The sequence below is a fragment of the Phoenix dactylifera genome, chromosome 4 (genome assembly GCF_051530095.1).
Source record: "Phoenix dactylifera cultivar Ajwa chromosome 4, Ajwa_hap1_PhDact_Kaust_v1.1, whole genome shotgun sequence".
NCBI lineage: Eukaryota > Viridiplantae > Streptophyta > Magnoliopsida > Arecales > Arecaceae > Phoenix > Phoenix dactylifera.
In genome coordinates, this window is record NC_143193.1 from 7,535,225 (window position 1) to 7,549,546 (window position 14,322).

The window sequence follows — 14,322 nt, forward strand, 5'->3', positions numbered from 1 at the left end:
GCTTTCTCGGCATCACTTGATTGTGTGCATGTGTGGGTAACTAGTAGTTCTTCTATTAGTCTCTGTTGGGGGAAACCCAAGTCGTGCCAGCCCAAAGGCGCTCGACCAGGGAGCGCCGACCAGAAAGGCGCTCGACCAGGGAGCGCCGACCAGAAAGGCGCCCGACCTCAACGCTCAAATTGGAGGACTCCGCTGAGCGACCGGCTCGGCTCGACCAGGTGCCGAGCCCATGCCTTGTCCAAATATTCGACCCCAGCCTAATCCCTTAGAGAATCTGACAACTAGATACTCGACTCCACCGCATTCTGTTGTCGTCGTCAAGCCATTAAGGCACGTGACCTCCGCAGGCTTTCGGCACGTCCTATCATTAATGCGTATGACCCCTGCGGGTCTCCAATGCACTCAACCATTAAATGAACACAGCTCAAGATGATCTCCGGATCACTAGACTATCAAAGCGTATGGCTCTCCCTGATCACCGGTTCACTCAGCAATTAATGCACTTGCTGTCTACGAACCCCAGGCCCACCACGGCCGGCGGTTCAACCACTCCAACAGGTCCGATCAACCATGCCAGTTCGCTGACTCCGGTCTGATCCAGTCTTATTCTCCACAACGCCATTAATGAGCATGATCATGCCCAATTATCACGAAAAAAGACAACTTACCCTGTCACCTCTCAGGTAACATAATATCCTTCCATAAAAGGGAACCTGGGGGGAAAGAAAAGGGGGGAGAGACAAGAACATACATTCCTCTCTTTTACTCCACTCACACACCAGCCCCCCCTCTAACTTCAGCATCGGAGGGCCGGCGCCGGAGATCCCGGCCACCGGCTTCCTTGCAGGACTCTCCGAGGAGGACGCCACCAGCTGACGCGCCGCCAACTACTGTTCCAGCAGCGGAGCTCCTCCCCTCTCAGCCCACGGTCGCCCCCGGGTCCAATTTCCAGCAACAGTTGGTGCTAGAGGAAGGGCCCGAGTCGTGGCCATGAAACTGAGAAGTAAGGGAGCTTCCAATGCCTCTCAACGTCCTCCACTCAGTCCTGGACACTCTGTCCAGAACTCGCCACCTCCGGCCGAGTCAACTCCTCAAGTTTGGCCGGAGTAGTTTGATGCCTTGGTACAACAAGTTCAGGCCTTGGCCACCGCTGTCCAAAGCTTGCAACCTAGGGGCATCCTGACGGCACCGCTCCCTCCAGCCCCCGTCCAGCCGGTGCCTCCTGCAAGCGGATTCCCCCTCCGAGGTCAGGACTCCCAAGTTCAGGCCTCCCTCTGGAGAGAGCACCCGGTGAGAGGTCCTGGTGGCTGGCCACAACCATCAGAGGCCGAGTCGGTCCCAGGGCAACCTGCACCGGAGCGGACCGCCGCGGCGATCCCCCAGAATGATGAGCTCGACAGGAAGGTCGAGAATCTAGAGCGCCAGATTCAGGCACTCCATGGAAAGAGGTCGGGACGCGATGGTGACTTTGAGTTCACCACGAGGTCTCCCTTCTCCCAACGGATTGAAGATGAGCCGGTCCCGCCAAGATTCAAGATGCCTCAGGTGGAGCCTTACAACGGCAGGACCGACCCCCTTGACCACCTGGAAAGTTATCGGGCCTTAATGGCCCTACAGGGAGCCTCGGAGGCCATGCTGTGCAAAGCTTTCCCAGCAACGCTCCGAGGACCAGCCCGGCTTTGGTTTACCGGGCTGAAGCCGAGTACCGTTTCCTCCTTCGAGCAGCTCGGCAGGCAGTTTGCCAGCAACTTTGCCGCCAGCCAGCCCCAGCGGCGGACATCAGACTCCCTCCTTGATGTAAAACAAAAGAAGGGAGAGTCCCTCAGGGAGTATTTGGACCGATTTACCGCCGCGACATGGGAAGTCCGGGAGCTTGACCAGTCAATTGCCATGTCGGCACTAAAGACTGGAGCCCGGTCTTATAGGTTCCTCTTCTCCATCGAGAAGAATTTCCCTGTGGACCTCACTGAAATGCTGGTTCGGGCACGGAAGTATGCGAAGGCCGAGGAAGCTGTTGCCGTTAGATGGAGCGGCGCCGAGCAGACTTCCAAGAAACAGAAAAGACGCCGCGAGGAGCGTGGCCATCCCAGGAGCCCGTCCCCGCGCCGGGCCAAGAATCCGCCCCGTCTGAAGAGTCCACCCCGACTACGGGGACCGCCTCAGCAGAGGTCACCGCTCCGCTCGAGGTTTACACCACGGGCCCGCATGCCCGAAGGGAGGTATGAAAACTACACTCCCCTTACAGCCCCTCGGGCCGAAATCCTCATGGAAATTGAGGGCCGGGATTATTTTCGGCCCCCGCCCCCGAGATGAGATTTCGGAGCCCGGCGCGATCCCCAAAAGTACTGCCGTGTCCATCGGGATCATGGCCATGATACGGAGGACTGCTTCCAGCTCCGGAACGAGATCGAAGCACTCATTCGCCGAGGGGTGCTCGATCGGTTTGTACGAGGCCGGCATGAAGAGAAAAGGCCAGCGGAGAGAGCCGCACAACCTGAAGATCCAAATGCCAATAGGCCCATCGCCGGCACCATCAACACCATCCGAGGCGGGGCCTCGGCCGGAGAAGCTTCAGGGGAAGGGACCTCCTCGAAGCGCCTACGCGCCTCGGAAGCCATCTCATTCTCAGATGAAGACCTGGAAGGAGTCGAAACTCTCCATGATGATGCTGTGGTCATCTCTATGATTATAAATAAATTTGATGTAAAACGCATCTTAATCGATAATGGAAGCTCGACGAACGTTTTGTATTTTGATGCCTATCATAAAATGGGGATGACAGAAAGGCAACTACGGAGGATGAATGCTCCGTTGGTCGGATTTACTGGGGATTCGGTCCCAGTAGAGGGCGAGGTCGTCTCCCGGTCACGGTCGGGCTCGCCCTCCGGAAAAGTACTGTGAGAATGGGCTTCCTTGTGATACGCCTGCCCTCGGCTTATAATGCCATCCTTGGAAGACCAGGGCTCAACGCCCTTCGAGCCGTGGTCTCAACTCGCCACCTGCTCATGCGATTCCCCACCAACCAAGGAATTGGCGAAGTTCGTGGGGACCAGGCGATAGCGAGACGATGCTACATGGCGACCCATGAGGCGAAGCGACCGGCCGAAGTATCGGCCTCAGCAACAGATCAGCCTTCGGCTGAAACCTTGGAAGCACGGGTCGGCCCTCAGAAAAATCGGGTAGAGCCCGGTGAGCTGCTAATCCAAGTTCCTTTGCACGAAAACTTTCCCGAGCTAACTGTGCAGGTCGGCTCCGGCCTCAATGATCATGAAAGAGATCGCCTTGTCGACTTCTTGCGGAACAACATGGATGTCTTCGCATGGTCGCCCGCGGATATGCCGGGGATAGATCCGGAGATCATGGTCCACCGGCTCCAAGTAAAGCCAACCTGCAAGCATGTGCGACAAAAGAAGCGGGGTGCCGCTCCTGAACGACAACGAGCAGCAGCCGGGGAGGTTGATAAACTTCTCAAGGCTGGCTTCATTCGAAAAATATCCTACCCAGAGTGGCTCGCCAATGTGGTCCTCGTCAAAAAGGCTAGTGGGAAATGGCGCATGTGCGTGGACTACGCCGACTTGAATAAAGCCTGCCCAAAGGACAGCTTCCCACTCCCCAGCATCGACCAGCTCGTGGACTCCACCTCGGGACATGAGCTATTGGCATTCATGGACGCCTTCTCTGGATACAACCAGATCTGTATGGCGCCAGAAGATGAAGAAAAGACGGCCTTCATCACCGACGGGGGTACCTACTGCTACAAAGTAATGCCATTCGGCTTAAAGAATGCCGGAGCAACTTATCAGAGGCTGGTCAGCTGGATCTTCAAAGACTAAATAGGCCGAAACATGGAGGTCTATGTTGATGATATGCTGGTGAAAAGCAAGGTGGCGCAAGACCATGTGACCGACCTTGATGAAGCATTCTCCACACTCCGAAGGTACCAAATGAAGCTCAACCCAGCCAAATGTGCGTTCAGAGTCACCTCGGGCAAATTCCTTGGCTTCATCATTACGCAGCGGAAAATCGAGGCCAATCCTGAAAAGATCCGAGCGCTCCAAGAGATGACGCCTCCGAGGACAGTCAAGAAGGTACAGCGGCTCACGGGCCGAGTCGCAGCTCTCGGGAGATTCATCTCCCGATCGGCCGAGCGCTGCCTTCCATTTTTTGCGACTCTTAAGAAGCCAAAAAACTTCCTATGGTCGGCCGAGTGCCAGCAATCTTTTGAAGAGCTCAAGCACCTTCTTGCTTCCCCTCTCCTGCTCACAAAGCCTCGGCAGGGTGAACCCCTCTACCTGTACTTAGCTGTTTCCCCTGTAGCGGTGAGCTCGGTCCTGGTTCGGGAGGAGGGCAAGCTCCAAAAGTCAGTATATTACACCAGCCGGGTCTTAAGGGATGCCGAGACCCGATACTCCAAGCTGGAGAAGACTGTCTATGCCTTGGTCGTCTCAGCTCGGAGGCTCCGACCCTATTTCCAAGCCTACACGATGGCCGTGCTGACCGACCAGCCAATAAAGCAGATCCTGCAAAGATCAGACCGCGCGGGCCGGATTATCAAATGGGCCGTCGAGCTCGGAGAGTTCGACCTCGAGTATCAACCCAGACCGGCGATCAAGGCACAGGCACTTGCCGACTTTATAGTCGAATGCACTGTACCGGACGAGGCCAAGCCCGAACCTGAGCCTGTGCCAACAGAGCAGACCCCGAATTTGGCGTGGACTCTGCACGTCGATGGCTCTTCTAACTCGGGGGGTAGCGGAGCAGGTCTCATCCTCACGAGCCCGGATGGGGTGGTTGCCGAACAAGCTCTACGCCTCGAGTTTCCTGCTTCCAACAACATGGCGGAATATGAAGCGCTCGTCGTCGGGCTCAAGCTAGCCAGAGAGCTAGGAGTGAAGGACCTGAGGGCCTTCAGTGATTCTCAGCTCGTCGTCAACCAAATCCTGGGTGACTTCGAAACCAGAGACCCTACAATGCAGGAATATCTTCGAAAGGTACGGGACCTCACCTCGACCCTGAATTCTTTCCACATCCAACATGTCGCCAGGTCAGAGAACCTTAGAGCCGACCAGCTGTCAAAGCTGGCATCCTCTCGTATGAGCGAGCTTCCCAGAACGGCGGCACCGGAATATCTCCAAAAACCCAGCACGGAGGAGCTCGAGCAGGCCCTTTGCATTGAGTTCGAGCCAAGCTGGATGGACGAGCTCATCAGCTATCTGCAAGACGAAGTCCTTCCCAGTGATGAACGTGAGGCTCGCCGAGTGAAGCGCTCCACCGCCTGGTACATATTGCACGAGAAAAAGCTCTATCGAAGATCTTTCACCTCTCCCCTCCTCAGATGCCTCCGCCCGACAGAGGCTGATTATGCAATGCGTGAAGTCCATGAAGGAATTTGTGGAAATCATCTGGGGGGACGAGCAGTGGCCCATAAGATTCTGCGCCAAGGATACTACTGGCCGACACTCCAGAAAGATGCCTTGGACTTTGTCCGAAGGTGCGACCGATGCCAGAGGAACGCCAATGTCCAACGCCGACCCTCGGCTCCGTTGACCTCCATCAGCTCTCCTTGGCCTTTTGCCCAGTGGGGGATCAACATCTTGGGACCATTCCCTCTGGCGACCGGGCAAAGAAAATTTCTAGTCGTCTCCATCGATTATTTTACCAAGTGGGTGGAAGCCGAGCCGCTCGCCCGGATCACCGAGCAGAAGATGCGGGATTTTGTCTGGAAGTCAATAATCTGCAAATTCGGACTCCCCCGCATCCTCATATCAGACAATGGCCGCCAGTTCGACAACCTTCGCTTTAGAGAATTCTGCTCCGAGCTTGGCATCGACCACCGCTTCACCTCGGTCGCGCACCCTCAGACAAACGGAGAAACCGAGGTAACAAATCGTACTATTTTGCAGGAGCTCAAAGCCAGGCTCGACAAATCCAAAGGACAGTGGGTCGAAGACCTATACAATGTCCTGTGGGCTTACCGGACCACATTCTGTGTCCCCACCGGCGAGACTCCCTTCTATTTAACATATGGAACGGAAGCTGTCATCCCGTTGGAGATCGGGCTCCCTTCTCCGAGGGTAGAACACTATGATGCCAGCTCCAACTCCTCACAGCTCAGAAACAACCTGGACCTAATCGAGGAGACAAGGGAGGCCGCCCAAGTTCGCATGGCAAGGTACCAGCAAAAGACAGCGCAGTACTACAACGCCAGAGTCAAAATCAAATCCTTCAAAGCAGGGGACCTCGTCCTTAGAAGAGCCGAGGCCTCCTGACCAACCGAGCAAGGGAAACTGGCTCCAAATTGGGAGGGACCTTACCGAGTCACACATGTCCGGCGGCCCGGAACTTACAAGCTGGAGTCTCTCGATGGGACTTCCATTCCACGAAGATGGAGTTCTGAAAATCTCCGCGTGTACTACCAGTAGAACCCCGAGGGGTTTTCCATTCTCTGATCATAAATCTCATTTTATGACAGCTTATGTGCACTTGTTCAAACCCGCCAATTCTCCTAATGATTGTCTCATGGTACCAGCTCGTCAATCAGCATAAAGCGGAGCCGGGCGCCTTGACGAAACCTTGGAGCGTCAAACATCGAGCTCGGCTCGATCTCCATCAAACATCGTGCTCGGCTCGATCTCCATCAAACATCGAGCTCGGCTCGATCTCCATCAAACATCGAGCTCGGCTCGATCTCCATCAAACATCGAGCTCGGCTCGATCTCCGCCAAATACCTCGACCACGGTCGGGATGCCCCGATGCTTCGGGATGATGGAGCACCTACGTGGTCTCCCCGAAGATGTTCGTGAGTTCGTGAGTTCGTGAGGTCGAGATGCGAATACCTCGACCACGGTCGGGATGCCCCGATGCTTCGGGATGATGGAGCACCTACGTGGTCTCCCCGAAGATGTTCGTGAGTTCGTGAGGTCGAGGTGCGATCTCCATCAAGCATCGAGCTCGGCTCGATCTCCATCAAGCATCGAGCTCAGCTCGATCTCCCTCAAGCATCGAGCTCGGCTCGATCTCCCTCAGAGAACGGGCTCCGGGCAACAAACGCTCGTGATTGGCAACAAACCTCTGATGGCAACTGGTTTCTTCTATTACGCCGGCGTCCACAGAGAACGGGCTCCGGGCAAAAGAGCATCCTCAAAATCGCCGAGCAAAGTTTATAACCTCGGCATAAGATGCTCATGGTACCAGGTACCCTTTCGATTAATGTCTTACATTATTTCATTTACTCCATTTCTGATTAAATAAGTACCTGAATAAAACCTTGACCAGCACCGAGGTACCTGGCCGGGCCAATCATTGCCTGGCCTTGCCCTGACCTCGTCTGTCTCGCATGCACTACTCGACAGCGAGTTATAGCCCGGTTTATACCGGCAGCTCGATGAATTCTCATCTCGAGCTTCGGGACATCCAACTCGGTTTTGTCGGAAGAAGTCCAACAATCCGCCTCGACAGCCTAAGGACCGAGTTTGAAGCCCAAATAAAATGCGAGTTTAGCAACCTTTGGTCGTAGGGCTCGGCCGATTTCTGAGCTAAGCCCGAGAAGGCTTGCCGAGCCTCAGCATATCCTCTGACATAAGCATCGCGATATCACCGGTCGAAGGTCCGGGCAGCAGAAACCCAGACCTGAGCTCGGACTGGATAAATATGACCGAGCCTAAACGCAGGTCTAACTATATAGCGAACGAAATTGAGGCTGCGGAGCCCAAGTCCTTGGAACCTAAAGCGGATCCAAGTGAAGAAACTTAGGTCTACCAAAAATCGAAATATAAATTAATTACAAGTCAAGAAAGTGTTCATTTCACTTAAAAGAGCCCGAAGGCCAAGTACAAAGTTTGGGCTCGGCCTTAACAATATAGGGGCCATCCAAATTTACAAAAATAGAGAAAATGGAAAACTTCAAGGCTCGGCTCTACTATCCTCGGCGACTTCAGGAACAGCTGGTTCCTCTGTGACCGAGGTTCCTACCTCAGCCTCGACGACCTCGAGAACAGCCTCGGCGACCTCGGGAGCATTCTCGGGAGCCTCGGCCGGGCCCTCCTGGGCAGCCCCGTCAGTTGTCGGAGCTTCCGCCTCCGACTCTGACTCCTCGACCCCCGCTCCTGGTTGAAGCAGGTTAAGGTCGAAGTCTGGAAGAAGTCGCCGCAGTTGGTTGCGGAAGTCCTTGAAGCCGAGAGTAAGCCCGTTCACGCCCTCCTCTTCGAGCAGGTTGCGAAACTCTTCCGATTCACGGAAGAGCTTGACGGCGTCTTGAGCCTGCTCCCGGGCCTCCCTCTCCCGAGCCTCGTGATACCCGGCCTTCCGCTCCAGATTCTTTATTTCTCGTTCGCGGGCGGCGAGCAAGGACTGCGCGTCGGACGAACGGGCCTCGGACTCTTGGGCCTTGAGGTGAGCCTCCTTCACCTACTGCTCGCGGATGGCGAGCGTCGACGTCGTCTCGGCCAGACGTGCCTCTGCGGCGCGCACTTCGGATCTGGCCAAGGCATGTGCGCCCTTCTCCTCTTTGAGTTCGGCGATCAGAGCCCGAATCTCGTCCTCGGCCGCCTCCAATTTCGTCCGGAACACTTTTTGTTCGGCCTCGGATGCGAGGAACTTCGCCTCGGCCTCCTCACGCCCTCGTTGATGCCTTCGGGCTCGGTCCCGATAATCTTGGATTATGTGCATCATCGTTTTGGTTTCGTGGAGGCGCTGCAAAAGGGGGACATGAGAAACAAATCTAATTCAAAACAAACTTACACGAATGTGAAGGTCGACTTACTCGGATGGAAGAGCAGAGGGTCGACTCCATGAAAGTGCCATAGTTCATGGACCGGATCTTAGCCCGGTCGGCCGGGAGCAGCGCGACCCGAAGAACTTCGCGCGCCGCCTGAGGGTCGTCGAGAGCCGAATCGCCCTCGAAGACCGCCCAGCCAGGAGCGTAGGGCACCCTCTCCTGGTGTCCCTGATGATCCGACGGGCCCGGTTGGCTAGGCCCTGCTGAGTTTAGCGGATCCAGCTCCGCGGCCTCCTGGTTGCCCCCCGGCTCGGGACTGGGGAGTTGAGGTCGGACAGGCGGCCGATCCGATTGCTGTGAGATTGGGGCAGGGCACTCGAGCGTGAAAACAGCCGTGGAGCCCATCCCTCCTTGGTCGGCGCTCGGGACTTCCTCCCGACCAGGAACTTGTGAGATTGGCGCCGGGCAAGGGAGCGCCACCGTAGCTCCAGCAGAGCTCGCGCCCCTAGAACTTGGGCCCGGCCCCCGACCAGCTTCGGACCGCTCGGCACGAGGAGCGCCCTTCTCGGCAGCAGCCGAGATCCTCACCTTCTTTTTCGGCTCAGTTGGTTCTCCTGCGAGCTCGGCTGCTCTTTTTTGGAAACGAGCGTACTGGACGTCACTCTTGGTCACCATTTTTGCAATATCTGCAAAGACGAACAAAAGAAGTTAGCCAAATATTGCAAAAGAAAGGGAGGACAAAAAAGAAGAATTCCCTAGTTACCACCCTTACCCGGAGGGCGCGCCGAGCTCAGACCAATATTGATCAAAGCTTCCTCGTTCACGAGGCCGTTTAGAAGAATACCATCCCCGAGGCTGCGGATGGTGTCAAGGATTCCCTGCTCGCGCGAGGAAAGCCTGGGGAGTTGGTTAGTGAGCCGACCATGCCTCCACCTAGGGTCGAACCCCCATGATCGCTCGGAACCCAAGAAAAATAACTTCCTCTTCCAATTATGGATGGACGACGGGGCGCCATGGAAGAGTGGCCGACCCGCCCGAAAGGCGATGTAAAGCCACTCTCCATCCTCCGGGTTGGACTTCAGTGAAAAAAGTCTCCGAAAGACATTCACCGAAGTCGGGATCCCGAATGCCGTACACAGGGACAGGAACCCGACGATTGTCCTCCACGCGTTCGGAGCGAGCTGCGCAGGGACGATTTCGTACTTTTCGAGCAACTCGTTCACGAACCCATGAAGAGGAAATCGTAGGCCGGCCCAGAGTGCCTCCGAGTACACTCCGATCCGGCCTACAGGGGGATTCGTTACCCGGTCCCCCAACCCAGCGGGTTCCAAACAGAACCCCCGCAGAGGAAAAAACCACTCCTCGCACATCTCCACCTCCAACTCACCCATAGAGGACCCAACCTCATTCGGACCAAGCCCCATTAAAAGAGAGAAGGAAGAAAGGGGGAAGAAAGTTCCGAAGGGAAACACCTTAGGGAGTTCGCCGGAGGTAATGGCGGAGCGGCCGTTTCGGACTGAGAAAGTGAAGGTAGAAGAAGGCAATAAGGAAAAAGCCAGAGGCCAGGTAGGGGTTTATATATAGACCCCTCCAACGGCCCAGATTAGCAAGAACGAACGACGCTCCTCGTCCAGATCGTGACACGTGTCGGCCCGAGAGTCGGAACGCCGCATTTAATTCAGGCTGACGCTTCGAACACAGAAGCGCCTCGTCGGATCGTGTGGCCCCATCATGAGCCCACGACGTGAGGATGCTTCGAGAAAGGCACCCTAATAATAAGACGTTTCGGAAAAGAAGAGACGCCGCCTATTAGAAGCGCCTCGAAGCGTGCGATAATTCGAAATATTCCTAACTCGTAATGGCCCGACTAAAACTACTTCCCGCGCTCAAGATGGTGGCCAGCTGGAACTCGGAAGTCGGGGGGTAGTGTTGGGGAAAAACCCACGTCGTGCCAGCCCAAAGGCGCTCGACCAGGGAGCGCCGACCAGAAAGGTGCCCGACCTCAACGCTCAAATTGGAGGCACTCCGCTGAGCGACCGGCTCGGCTCGACTAGGTGCCGAGCCCATGCCTTGTCCAAATATTCGACCCCAGCCTAATCCCTTAGAGAATCTGACAACTAGATACTCGACTCCACCGCATTCTGTTGTCATCGTCAAGCCATTAAGGCACGTGACCTCCGCAGGCTTTCGGCACGTCCTATCATTAATGTGTATGACCCCTGCGGGTCTCCAATGCGCTCAACCATTAAATGAACACAGCTCAAGATGATCTTCGGATCACTAGACTATCAAAGCGTATGGCTCTCCCTGATCACCGGTTCACTCAGCAATTAATGCACTTGCTGTTTACGAACCCCAGGCCCACCACGGCCGACGGTTCAACCACTCCAATAGGTCCGATCAACCATGCCAGTTCGCTGACTCCGGTCTGATCCAGTCTTATTCTCCACAACGCCATTAATGAGCATGATCGTGCCCAATTATCACGAAAAAAGACAACTTACCCTGTCACCTCTCAGGTAACATAATATCCTTCCATAAAAGGGAACCTGGGGGGGAAAGAAAAGGGGGAGAGACAAGAACATACATTCCTCTCTTTTACTCCACTCACACACCAGCCCCCCCTCTGACTTAAGCATCGGAGGGCCGGCGCCGGAGATCCCGGCCACCGGCTTCCTTGCAGGACTCTCCGAGGAGGACTCCACCAACTGACGAGCCGCCAATTACTGTTCCAGCAGCGGAGCTCCTCCCCTCTCAGCCCACGGTCGCCCCCGGGTCCAATTTCCAGCAACAGTCTCCGTTCCCTCCAGTGAAGAGGTACGAAAGGTTCTGCATGGATGGGCCTACACTCATCATGGTTCGCCGCGTGGGTCTGGCATCGGTTTCGGAAGTGCAGTTCACAAGTCGTCCGCTTCCCTTACGTGATCATGTAATTTAACAGAATTCGTATAAAATTAACTATACTGCTATAATGGTCGTTATCTTTTTTTCTTATATATGTATGTATATAAGAAGTATGTATACATTCATACATATATGCATGTGTGTGTATGTATTGTGTGTGTGTGTGTGTATATATATATAAGATATAACTTAGATAGGGTGCTAATTTTGTTATTAGAATCGGAGTAAGCGAGGGAAAGGACGGTTGCTTGGCTCAGTTTACAACCTTCTTTTTTCGATACCATGCCATTAGGGGTTATGCGGTGGCATTTTGATGTAATCATAGTCCTGAGCTGTCAAGATGAACTTAATGATTTGAAAAATAATTGATTTATGAAATAAGATCTGAAATTTTGAAGTGATTAGATAGCATATTGATTTGGCTCTAGATCAATATATTTTGCATGCTTAATTTCAATATATTATTATTTTATTGCTTGATTTATCTAACTTAAGTATTCATTACTTATTGGCTATTTAACTCATTATATAATTTCTTATTCTTTTTATAGATTCAAAGAACTAGCCTATCAGAGTTTTCAATATGGAAGAGCGATTAGAAGAACTGTGGAATATTATCTATGAATCAAGTTAAAATTAGTTAGAGTTGGATCTAAACTAAGTGCAAGAGGATTGACCATGAAATATTATCATGCATTGTGATTATTTGTTATTTAAGTGAACTTGGAAATTCAAAAATTGATATGGAGGTACACCATAATGTTGCTTAATTTTGAAGATAATTTTTAGAGGCAAATTAAGATCCATTTATACGAAGTTGTTTAGAATTTGGGCTATAAAAAAAAAATTTGGTACTTTATTGGAATAATCTTCGCGGTTTGAATCTGTATTTGGATTATAAATGAAACTAGCATGTAGAAGAAAAATATGCTGGGTGATTTTGCAACAAGGTTTATTTTTTTATTGAACTTGATTTTAATTTAAAATCATAAAGTATTCATGTTGGTGGAATCATTAATAATTTTTATCACCAGCCTTAGATCCAAATAAAAGATCTTATTTATGTCCATCAGAGATTATGTGGTGTGTAATAATTTTTAATTCAAAAGTTTGGATTTATAGGTTGATCTAGAAATCTTTTGCCAACATTGTTAAGGTTGCTGATAAAATCTAATTTTGCGTAAAGAATTTGAATTTTTGAAGTTTACATGATTATCATTGAGGATTTTTGATAAATCCTAAAGATCTCGATGAAGAAAACTCTATGAGAGATGATTGAGTCGATTTTACTCAGTTGTGTTAATTTAAGGTCTTTTAACTTGGTGGAGCATTGAGAAAATTCTTCTTGTTATTCTTACTGGTAAGAGTTTGACTTGGAATCGTCTAGTTGAGTTGATAAGAGAATTAAAATTTAATTTATTTTGAATTATAGTATCTAGCCTAAATGATGGTTTTGGAATGGATCAATTGACTCGAAGGTTAATCTAGATGGATGTGCTTGAGGTAAATTAGAAAATGAGAATCGAAGGGTTTTTTTTGGCTTTATCTAAAAATTGAAATTTTGGATCTCTTTAGTTCATAATACAGGATAGTTCTTTAATCAAAAATTATTAGTGAATCCAAAGAATTTTCGTGGTTTGCATCAGAGTACGCAGCCAAGGCATAGTGGTTTGAATTATTTTTCTAAATTAGTCAAAAGTATTATCTTTTTGATTTGGCAAGTTTTAATAAAAAAAGAATTAATTTGTTTTCTTGCATAGTAGAATTTGTTTGATAAACGAAAAGAAAATGTTATGATTTTTGGATGTCGTTGCACTATCTTAGATTCTCCAATTTTATGTCATGCTAAGAAAATTCTTAACACCTTGAGACTAGAATTAATAGATCATCGATTTTGATCTTGGATCTGGAATATTTTGGTGTATAACTCTTTTCTCCAAAATCTGAAGCTTTTACTTCTTCAATTAATATCAACCTTCTATCTGATTGAAAAAAATTGAGGTTATCAACTGATTTTGATGAATATTCTACTAGGGGTGGATTAGAGTTGTTTATGATCTAATCTTGTGATAGATCGGTTAATCAAGAGCGGTTGATATTTTGATAAATAAACTTAATATTCTTATTCAGAATTAAGACATTGATTTTTGTTTATAAGAAAGAAGCTTCATTTACATTATCTACAAAAATAGAATCAAGTCTAAAGGTATTGAACTTTATTTTATGATAAGAACTAAAGATGAAGTTGTATTGATCAGTGGAAATATTCAAAACTCGAGGGTGAGATTAGAACTATGTATCACTATCTTTTTGAAAGTGCAAGAAAAAAAAAATTCATGGACGAATTATTTTTTAGGAAGGGAGCCTTTTAAAGCCAGGAACAGAATTGGGCCGGGTCCATTTGAGCAGCCAGAAGTCTGTTTTGGCCAAGTCACCTTGCCTAAAAAAAAATGAAATTGCACATGCCGCAGATGTGCCTAGAGAGAAAAAGACTCCCCTTCCTCCTCGAGTTGGTCAGATGGAATCCAACTTCGGGTCAAATTTCGGTTGCGGCCGAGCTCTATAAAAGCTCCTACCCACCTTGCCCGTCCTCCCTCGCCGGAGATCCATGCCTGAACGAATCTCATTGCTGGAGATTTCTTCGAAGCTCTCTCCGAGCATCAATCACCATTCGCGTCGTCGCTGCAGCCAACCATCGTCG